Source organism: Dermacentor silvarum, chromosome 1 (genome assembly GCF_013339745.2).
Source record: "Dermacentor silvarum isolate Dsil-2018 chromosome 1, BIME_Dsil_1.4, whole genome shotgun sequence".
Classification (NCBI taxonomy): domain Eukaryota; kingdom Metazoa; phylum Arthropoda; class Arachnida; order Ixodida; family Ixodidae; genus Dermacentor; species Dermacentor silvarum.
Window position 1 is genome coordinate 49702342 of NC_051154.1, and position 11100 is coordinate 49713441.

The following is an 11100-nucleotide window of genomic DNA, read 5'->3' on the forward strand; positions in this document are numbered from 1 at the left end:
GCGCACTGAGAATACAGCAGCTGACAAGAATGCCGTGGAAGAAGAACGGCTTCCATTGCGAAGGATAAGCCTTAGCAAGGAGGGGTATCACAACGCTCCGCACCTCACCCAACCAAACTGGGACGATGCTCAATTAAGTCTCTGATAAGTGTGATTCCCATGCTTGTGGGCAAATCGAATGCGCCCACAGCTCGAAGCGGAGTGCAAGACTTGAATGCCCTGAGCCCATGGTGCTTGCAAACCTCGCGTAAAGGCGTAATAGATCGTCCGCTGCCCTCACTTCGCGATGAAGTACGTAGTGCCACGATTTTACAGTAGTATGCGAGATGACTTAAATCACGGATCTCGTGTTTTCGTCAATACGTTTTCGCCTACTGATTTCCTATATTGGTAACCCAACGTGTCAGAAGCGATAATGCCCTCCGGGAAGCCTTCACTTCGTCGACCGTCGACGTACGAAGAACCTAGCAAAGTAATTGTTTATATCTGCACAGAACTCATGATGAAAACCAGTACGCGTGTCTCCACACTACAATGAAGCAGGGATTTATACACACCCCCCTACCACCCCCCCCCCCCCCCCCCCCGGAAGATCTGGACACGCCCCCCCCCCCCTCCCCTCTTACAGAGAGGCACTCATCCTGGAGAAAAATGACGCTGAACCCATGCACTGTGGTAATCACTTTAAGAAATACTTACTACTTGTGGAGGTGTACGCTACGTGGCCCTAATTTTGAGGCCCAATTTTGATGTTCAGCGCGCAGACGACAGTGCTACACTGCGACCTGCAGGAAGCGGTGAAAACTTGACGTCACTGTAAACGCTTGCGCGTGAATGAGATGCGAGATGCATGTTTGGTCTTTCTGTTTTTTCCATTTTTAAGTCAACGTACGCACAATACGTACAGTACGAGCACTACCCCTGTGCTTAGTCATAAAATTTACAATGTGGCACATTGCTCTCGTTATTATTAAGCTCCGAATGACTAGACTGGGGTAGAATTTACAGACGGTATCCTGGAGAGCTGGCTTCACAGCAAGCACTGGTAATGCTTGCGTGCGAGGTCGAGAGAAAAAGAACGTTCCCTGCTTTGTCACCAGCCGCAATGAAGATACTGATTCTTCCCGTAGGAAGTGCAGCCGTTGAAAGAAGTTTTTCCTTCATTAACAGGATCTTAACATCAGATGGATGTCGCATGACGCCGGCCCATGTCGACGCACTGATGAAAATTTTTATCGAAGCTCCAAGTATCCTTAATATTAGGAACGCAACAGACGAAGAAGAGGAGGAATACTTGCAGTTTGTGGACCGCGCCTACATGATGCGGGCCAAGAAACCACGTCGGGTATTGTTATACGTGCGAGATGACACGGTGCAACTGCATAGTTTGTGTAGTCCGTTTTTTTTTTGTTTTTTGTTTTTTAATTATTATTTCGTGAATATGGCAGCCACGGTTGGCCTAGTAGTTTCTTTGGATATTGCATGTACCGGATTGTAGCGGGCATCATGCGCATACATACTTTTTGTTCTTAGTTGTTATATTTTAATTGTATTGTTTAAGGTATATATGGCTGCTCCGTGTCTATTGAGCTTAGTATCATTTTTTCTCGTGCAAAGTGATACTGTACTTAATCTTGAAAACGTCTGCACTTTGTTCTTTCAAGACTTGTAGATTAAGAACTTGGTTCACTTTGTTCTGCATAGAAAAAAAGAATAAACTTTGTGCAATCAAACGAAAACTCTAAACGTTGTCCCTTATGTTATTACAATTGTCAGACGTGGTGACAGAATACCATGGGTGTTTAAATATAGTATTGAATTTATTAGTCCGAAAAACGAGGAACACATTTCGGCCTTCTTTCATGCCTGCCTGTCTCCACCTTAGTATTGTTTGCGCAACAACATAGCTCGACATGCACCAACAAGGACGAACTCCCTTGTAACATGTGATTTTATGATTGCTTAAAAGGTTGATTATGAACCTCCTCCCCCTCCCCTCCCCCCGTCTTTTGCTCAAAAACGACATAATAACTTCGTATCCACCCCCCCACCCCCCTCCTGTTCTGGTAACCCCCCCCCCCCCCCCTCAAATCGACATTCAGGATAAACCCCTGCAATGAAGAAAGGGGCCTTCACTCTTATCGGCGCCTACATCTCCCGATCTAGTCAGTTCGACTGCGACCGACTGCGAGACATCTTGACGGCGACTTCTGGACCCTGTAGGCAGAACTGGTGACTTCAATGATCGTAATTTGCTTTGGAGAAGCTTCAGAATTGATTCCAGGGGCCTGAAACGTGCAATTTGCTTACGACCACGAGCTCAGCATCATGAACAATGGCAGTCCAACGTACTTACAGCAGTTGCTTGGATTTGACTTTGCTGTCACGGCGTCTTGAGCCACATATTCGATGGTTTTCTAATATTGAGACTCACGGCAGTGACCATATTCCCACCTACTTGATAATCATAGGGTTTGGCAGCTCCTCCTTTTCTACTTCCCGACAAGTGGTCAAAATGCAAGAAAAAGGTGGAAGAGGAATGCAAGGAAGGTCTCGCCTGCAGCATTGAGGACCTCATTACAAGTGGGATGGAAGGGCTAAGTACATCTTACGTACACAACAAAACGTATTAATTTAAACGTGGAACTGAGCGAATTCGATCGAACCTTTCGTAGGCCGGCCGAAAGGAGATACAGGCGCACCAAGTCAATTCACTACTTTTGAGACACTCAACGTATACAAAATAAATAAATAAATAAAAAATTGGGGCAGCTGAATTCACTCTAGTGGTGCAAAGTCTGAGCAAACAGCGAAGCTGGTGGTCTATCCCTAGCTTTATCTCGGTTCGGCCAAGTTATTGTGAAATTATGCTTCGAGACTCGGCCACGTTTTGCGCAAGATCACCCCGGAATCATCGACAGCCCAAGGAGCAACGAACACTCGGTCATTAAAGTATATTGACGCTTCTGGACGCTCAAACGCTTTTGCTCGGTTTCGCGGGCTCGTAACTCCGGATCTTCTGCGAATCGCGGACGTTTCGGCGGTGCGATACTCGGGATCGGACCGAAGTCGTCTCACTCGCTCTCGAGTAACGGCGCGGCGGCTTTCGCGTCGCGCTTCCTCTTCCACGGGAGTGACGCTCTTCTTCGGCCGCGCCATCGTCGTGGCGATGTGCTCGGCGCGGAGACGGCGGTGCTTTTGTGTCGCCGCGGCGGCGACGCGGAGCTATGTATCCCGTGGGTCGGCGCAGTGACGTCACGGCTTAGCTCCGTGTCACCGCAGCCGCGGCAGCCACTCCGCACGGCGCGGTTACGTCATGGCTCGGCAAAGCTAAGGCGAAGCGATGCGGCGCGTGCGATGCTGCGCGTCACGGCTCACGCAGCTGTGGCGAGGCTCGGCGCAGCTGGGGTGAAGCGTTGCTAGGCGACGCATGGTGACGTCATCGCCAGGCGGAAGTTTTGCGGCGTACACTCGACGGACCATCCTCGAGCTTAAACACCTTCGCTAGTTCACAGGGGTATGTGCCATTGCGCTTGGACCCTTTCTGCGATACCGCCAGGATCGGCCCACATTTTCTGTCGGCACGAAACGGACTTGCGAAAAGCTTAACAGCTCCGATGTAAAATATTCAACGTCGTATAGACAGGCTGGCGCCCCAACGATGGAAGACATCATCCTCGCAGCCTCTGTCCCTCATATGGAGGACAGTGCAAATAATCCCCTGTCGAGGAAATGGGGGTAAGCGCAGCTTGTCGTGTGTTGGTTCGGTGTTTCTCCGAACGAATTGCACTGACGAGTATCGTGTTGTGCTTGAACCACAACCGGTCACACGCACTCCAGCTGGCTCCAAAGGTTGAAAAAACTCGCGCTGACACCTGGCCGTCGCACGGGGCAAGTTGGCGCTACGTTGCCGAGGCGTGCACCACCATTGTCGGGTTCCTGGAGGGCAAGACGACGCCGACGTTTGGCCTTAGCATCGCGCTCCCTCAACTCGGGGTCCGCGGCTCTTAGCTGACGTTTCGCCTGGGCTTCGGAAACCCTCACGCTGGAATTGCCTTTCCCGAGCGCGTTCATACTGGATGGATTTCCATAAAATTGCTTCAAAATTAAATCTGTCCGTTACGTAAGACAATGAATGGCTCATACCCACTTAAAGGGCCCCTAAACCACCCAAAGGTCAAAATTTAGTTGTGGAAACACGGCCCTCGCTTGTTTCGCTCTTTCCTTCGCTACTCTTGTCTCGTTTCCTAAACTTTGGCGCATACCCACTACGGGGGATTGGCCAAGAACATCAAGAAGCAGGCGGTTTCAACTATGTTTATGAGAAATGTTTATGAGACAAATACTATTAAGAATTTTGAGATAAGGCAATTTTGTCATAAGGAAGTGAAATAATAGGAATAATTCATAATTCTAGAAATTCAGCAAACTGTGTCCCAGTGAAGTCGCCCCAAAGGAGAGAATGGTTGGTGAGGTTAATAATAGGCCAAATTTTCTAAATGCAATTTCTAAGATTTTTCTTTCTCTTAAAAAGTTGTCGCAGTTTCACCTGAAAGGCGAAGCATCAACTGCGATAGCAAATTTGTAGAGAGCTATACGAAGTAATGATATTAGCTTTATCAGCTGTATAAATTTGGACATGCAGCAGCACCGGCAACACGCAGAACGGTTGTCGACGCCGTCGGCGTTTTGCCCGCGTTCGCTCAAAATGCGTGCGGCGTTGGTGACTGTTGCCGGAGCCTCTGATATAAATGGGCACTTGGTGCCGCAGCTAAACGTCGCCTCCCTTCCCTCCCCCCCCCCCACCCCCACGGTCTCTCGCGCGTCGGAAGAAGGCGCGTTTGCTCTACATATATGGTGATTGTAAAGGAGGAAAGAGACGCCTACTTCTGCAGCCCTTAAGGGAGCACGGCGCAGAACGCGCGTTTGTTCTCCGCCGTGCGTTCACTCCCCGTGAAAGCGCGAGCCCCTCGCGCCCTTTCACTCGCACATACAGCGTTCGGCGCGCGGCGACGATTTCATCTCCATTGACGTCATACGGAACCTCACGGCGACGGCGACGGCAGAAATCTGCTTTTGAGTGTCCATATAATTGCTATCGCAATAAAATCGGCGGCACGAAAGGAAAATATTCTCAATGGATTCGCATTCATTGCAAAAAGAACATAAAGGGGACACAGCGAGACCAGACCTGTGTAAGTAAAAATTTAGAGGCGGTATACGGCATCTCAATTTTGTACTGGAAACTTCCAATTGCCTTGAGGTACACGAATGATTATTTATGAGAAGCAAAGATGGTGGAAATCAGAAGACGATGTTAAAATAGATTTTGCGGAATTTTGCGATATAGAGAAATTTCTGTACCTAGCCGCGGTGACATAAGCTGATGTCGGCAAAACAGATATGACAGGGCCATTAAGTGCTCTCCTCGTCGGCTGGTCTCTTCTGCTCGCCAAGTTCTCCTCCAAATGTCACGTGACATACGTCATCGCCAATGCGCTTCTCAAAACACTGCCCACTTGCGGTTAAGGCACACGCGTCCAGGCTAGCGGCAAATACACCGACGGCGAACCGGCCCCCAGTGCCGTAGAACGTCTGCCGCGCGAGAGGTGTGCAAAGTAGACGGCAGTTCATCCGGCGCACCGCCCACCGCACGACTGACGGGCCAGTCGACGACCGCGAAGCTGCGCGCCTCCGCCACCGGCGACGCAAACATCGGCTGCAGATTCTGTTACAAGCAAAATAATTTCCCCTAGATAAAGTGATGTGTAAATTGTACATTTTATGAAAAACGATATCCACTGTCAAACGTGAAACACGAACCAACTCCGATATTTGAGCTCAGCTGCAGTGCACGGCTACCGATGGCAGACGACCGGCTCACCTGTGCTCGCATCGCAGCCGACGGCACCGCTAATATCAGCGTATTTTCTTCTTTGTGTACAATTATTGCGAAGAGCGACAACATCGGTAAGAAAATATTGCGGCTTGTGAGCGTCGGCGATTCATTCTGAAGCGCCGTTCGCTTTAGCTTTGAAGTGAACCGGAGAAGGCCTAGCCGAAGTTGGTTCTTTATTCTATGGCCTAGCGACGATATCGGCGCCGTCGAGCGATCGGCGGCGGTGGCGGTGAGGCTGTCCCTCTATTTTTACAGTGCCTGTGCGAACGCGCTCGATCCTCAGGCCGTCGGGCGCCTGCTTCGCCGCTGCCGCGTGGCGGCGCTGTGGGAGTAGAATACAGGCTTCCGTCGGCTTCACTCTCACGAGTGAAGCCGACGGGAGCGGACGTGTCGAGTCGAGGTGCCATTTCAGCGCAGCAGGAGCAGCGTGCCAAAGAGATAAGTTTTGTTATTTTATATTTCACTTTTTGGTTTTTTTAGGAGGGTTAGCTTAGCCAAACAATCTTTATAAATTATTTTAGTGCTTTCTCACTTTCTTGGTCTTCTCGCTTAGATAAAAGTAGGTAAAGAAACTTTTTTTTTCTTTTCCACATCTACGCCTTGTTAGTACGAGATGATGGTTGGTACTAGGGGGAACCCACGCGTGCGTTGTTCTGAGTGCGAGCGTTCCTACGCGCTGGAAGAAACGCGGTTTAAATCAGCACGCGAAGCGAATGGTGCAGATTTTATCTGTAGGATGTGTGTGCTAGGGTCGCGGCTAGACCGCCTAGAGCAAGACAAGGATAAGTTAGCTAAGCGGGTTGGAAAGCTAGAAAAGGAACTTCAAATCGAGCAGAAGCAGAGGAAGGAGGCAGAAGAAAAGCTAGCTAACGCAGAAATCCAGCTGAGCGCCACCATTCTGCAAAGCAATGATGAACGCATCGAGGCGAGCACCGCGAACGGAGCTGGCTCCGATGCGAGTGCAGAGACAGCCGAACCCGCCACGCCGGTCAGCAGTGGCGCAAACGTCAGTGATAGTCACGAAGGGGATACCACTGACGCGGCCGGGGAAGAAAACAAAGCCAAGGGCAAGAATAAGAAAGGAGGGGAGGGCATTGTGACTTCGGGGGCAGCTTTCGGCGGTGAGGGGGAAGGAAAGCGTCGAGTTGTCTTTGTTGGGGATTCCAACATGCGTAAAGTAGAACCGGCGATAGCAGAGAGGGTAGGGGCAGACGAACGAGTCCAGGTTAGCGCGCTTCCGGAAAGCCGATTAGAGAGGTGATAGCGAAGGCCAAGGAACGCATGTGGGACACAATGGAGGAGAGACACCTAGTGGTGATAATGGGCGGAGTGATTGACGTACTGAACGGACGAGGAGCAGGAATCACAAAGCAAATAGCCAAAGGGGTCACCGACCTGCGGAATGTTTCAAAAGAAGTACAAATCGCGGTGTGCACGGTGCCAGAGGTTGAAAGGCAGGGTTATAAAATTGAAAGGGCAGTTCTTGCAGTAAACAGGGAAATTTGGACTCTAGCTAAAGCAATGAATTTTACGGTCATTGACATCAACCGTGAAGTGCACCGAGCAGGCCGCGAAGGCGCTTTTGTGCGTGACGGGATACATTTTAGTGAAAGTGTAGCAACACCGGTCGGAAATCGATTCGCGGCACGAGCTGTAGCTTTTTTAGGCGGGCCCCAGGCAATCAGGAAGCAGGATTAAGTATTGAACATAGCGAAACACCAGTAAAGGGCAGAATTAGGCGACCAGGAGTCAGGAAAAGACGCAGAAAGGATAAGAATAGAGAAGGTAAAATTTGCTACATTAACATGCAGGGTGGTCGTAAGCAGGAAAAATGGCTGGAAATTCAAACGCAACTGAATGATGAAGCGATTAGTGTGTACGCCTTGACCGAAACGCATCTACGAGATTTGGAGCAGCCGCCTGTTATTGACAACTTTGTATGGGAAGGGTGCAACAGAATGACCGGGTCAAGGAAAGGCGGAGGCGTAGGCGTACTAATTAGGCGAGGTCTGAAGTGGCGAAGGGTAAACGAGACATGTAAAGAGCATTTATGGATTAGTGGTACATGGCAAGGTAAAAAGACGTGGCTGGGAGTAGCTTACCTGTGGACAGGTAGTGATAGCAGGGAAAAAAATAAGGAATTGGTCGATTGCATTAGAAGCGATATTAATGAGTTCAGTAACTCGGGCCAGGTGATATTAGTGGGAGATATGAACGCGCACATGGACGATTTAGACGGATATACTGATTACAACGGCTCTCTAGTGCTGGATTTGTGTGATGAACAGAACCTTATAGTAGTTAACAGGGAGAATAAGTGTCATGGACAGGTAACGTGGCAATGCGGAAACAGGCAGTCATGTATCGACTACGCCTTAGTCTCAGAAATGGTCTACGAACAACTGGACCAAATGATAATAGACGAAAATGGAAAAAATAGCCTGGGAAGCGATCATAGACGTTTAGCATTAAAGTTTGGGAGAGATACCAGCGCAGAACATGAACCAATAGCCTCAGAGTTTTTAAAAATGAATGACGAGCAAATAACAGAGATCGCAAACAACATAGAGAAGAAAATTGAGGCTTTTCCTACAGCAGTCTGGGAATATAAGGAACTGGTGGAGGTTATGCAGCATGAAATAAGGCGGACACGGCAATACAATTGTTGGATTGGAAAGAGGAAACCACGTAAGTGGTGGAACAAGGAAATTAAACAAGCTATAGAAGAGCGTAAAGAGGCATCTAGGGTTCATCGAGAAGCCAAAAAGTTGGGATTACAAGAAGAAGAGGTGCTCCTTAGATGGAATACATACCGAGAAAAGAAAAGGGTTGCGAGTGAGCTCGTGCAAGAGAAAATTAAATGCGCAAGTGAACGTTGGGTGCATAACATTCACAAAAGAGACAAAGGCGCCCCAAAAAGATTCTGGAACCATATAAAAGCACTCGGAGCTCCAACTAGAAACTCGCAAACGGCTATAAGGGATGAAGACGGTAACATCTATGAAGGCGATGATGCGCTGCGGTACATCACAGACGTTATCAGGCATAACTTCGGTACGAGAAAAAGCGTAGTTCAGACAACAGATCCAGCAACAACAGAGAGGCCTGAGAGATCAAAATTCAGCATAGAAAGCTTTTATTGGAAAAAGGCAGCAGAAAATGTCCCTAACAACACGGCAGCAGGACCCGATGAAATCCCAATACAGCTAATCAAAAACCTCGGTCCAAAAGCAAGGCACTGCTGACTAATGCCATAGAGCAAGTGATTAGAACAAAGAATATTCCCGTTGGATGGCGTGAAAGCAAGATGAATCTTATCTACAAAGGCAAAGGAGATAAGGATAAGACGAGCTCGTACAGGCCAGTTACAGTAACGTCGGTGATATATAGAATGGCAATGCAAGCCATAAAATTAGAACTGTCGAAGTGGGTGGAGGAAAACGGTGTATTGGGGGAACTACAGAATGGGTTCAGGCCAGGCAGACGCTTAGAAGACAATATGTTTGTACTAACTCAGTGCATAGAGATTTCAGTAGCTCAGAAAAGACCTTTATGGATAGCATTTCTAGATATTAAAGGAGCTTATGACAACGTAGACAGGGAATTGTTGTGGGATATTCTTCAATACGAAGGCATAGATGACGATTTCGTGGAGCTGCTGAGGGAGATATATCGAGACAACCAAGTACAAGTGGCATGGGAAGGCCGAAAAGGAAATGAAATGGTGGGAATTCACCAAGGATTGAAGCAAGGATGCCCTCTGTCACCATTGTTGTTCACGCTTTACGTCAAGGGCATAGAAAGACGACTGGAAAACAGCGAATTAGGTTTTGATTTATCCTACATGCGTAATGGACAAATGGTGCAACAGAAGATCCCTGGACTGATGTACGCAGACGACATTGTGCTACTAGCGGACAATAAAAAAGATTTACAGATACTTGCGAATATCTGTGGGAACGCAGCGACAAATCTAGGCCTTAAGTTTAGCACAGAGAAATCAGGGATTATGATCTTTAATGAGCACACGAGTAACTTCGTGGTGTCAATTCAACAGCAAGTAATACCCATAGTGAAGCAATATAAGTACCTCGGCGTACACATAAACGAAGGAAAGAATTACTCAAGCAACCACCAAGATAATCTGAAAATAAAGGGGAAGCGGAATGCAGCATTAATGAAACACAGAGCACTGTGGGGCCACAATAAGTATGAGGTGGTGCGTGGAATCTGGAAAGGAGTAATGGTGCCAGCGCTAACATTCGCAAATGCCATTATATGCTTAAAATCGGATATATTGGCGGGTTTGGAAGTTAACCAAAGATCAGTAGGCCGGTTGGCTTTGGGAGCACACGGTAATACGACAAATGAGGCAGTGCATGGAGACATGGGTTGGGCCTCTTTTGAAGTCAGAGAAGCACAAAGCAAAATTAGTTTTGAAGAAAGGCTCAGGAACATGGATGAAAATAAATGGGCGGCTAAAGTGCACAAGTATCTCTACATGAAAAGCGTGGACACAGAATGGAGGAAGAGGTCAAGGAAGTTGGCAACCAAGTACAGGATAATCGAAACTGTAAATAGACAACCAGGGGTCATCAGAAAGAAAGTGAGAGAAATAGAGACCGTGAATTGGATGCAAAGAATGGAAACGAAAAGGACAATGGAGATTTACAAGAATGAGAAGAAAGAAATTAGAAGGGAAAATCTGTACGATAACACAAAGGGCAGTGCCTTGCTATTTGAGGCTCGAGCCGGTTGCCTAAGGACGAAAACATATCGGAACAAATATTCGGAATTAGATGAGACATGTGTATGCTGCAGTAAAGATCCAGAGACCACTCAGCACATCCTAATGGAATGCGACGGGATCCACCCAGCGAGAACCGTAGGTAACGTGCAACTCCCAGAAGCGCTTGGGTTTAAAGTGGAAGGAAACATAAACAGATCAGCCGTAGAGATCAGCAAGAGACGATTAGAGTACTGGTGGAAAAAAAGTAGGGAAAAGATGGATGCGACCTGATCTCTTAAAATCATAGGCAGCGGTACAAGGTAAATTTTTGAAAAAGAAAAATAATGATAGGTATACAAAAATGCAAGATAAAGAACATGTATAGTATACCTGATTAAATCAAGCAGGCTAGGTGACTATTTGTCGCCGCCCCGTTTCAAAGGGGATGCCAATAAATCATCATCATCATCAT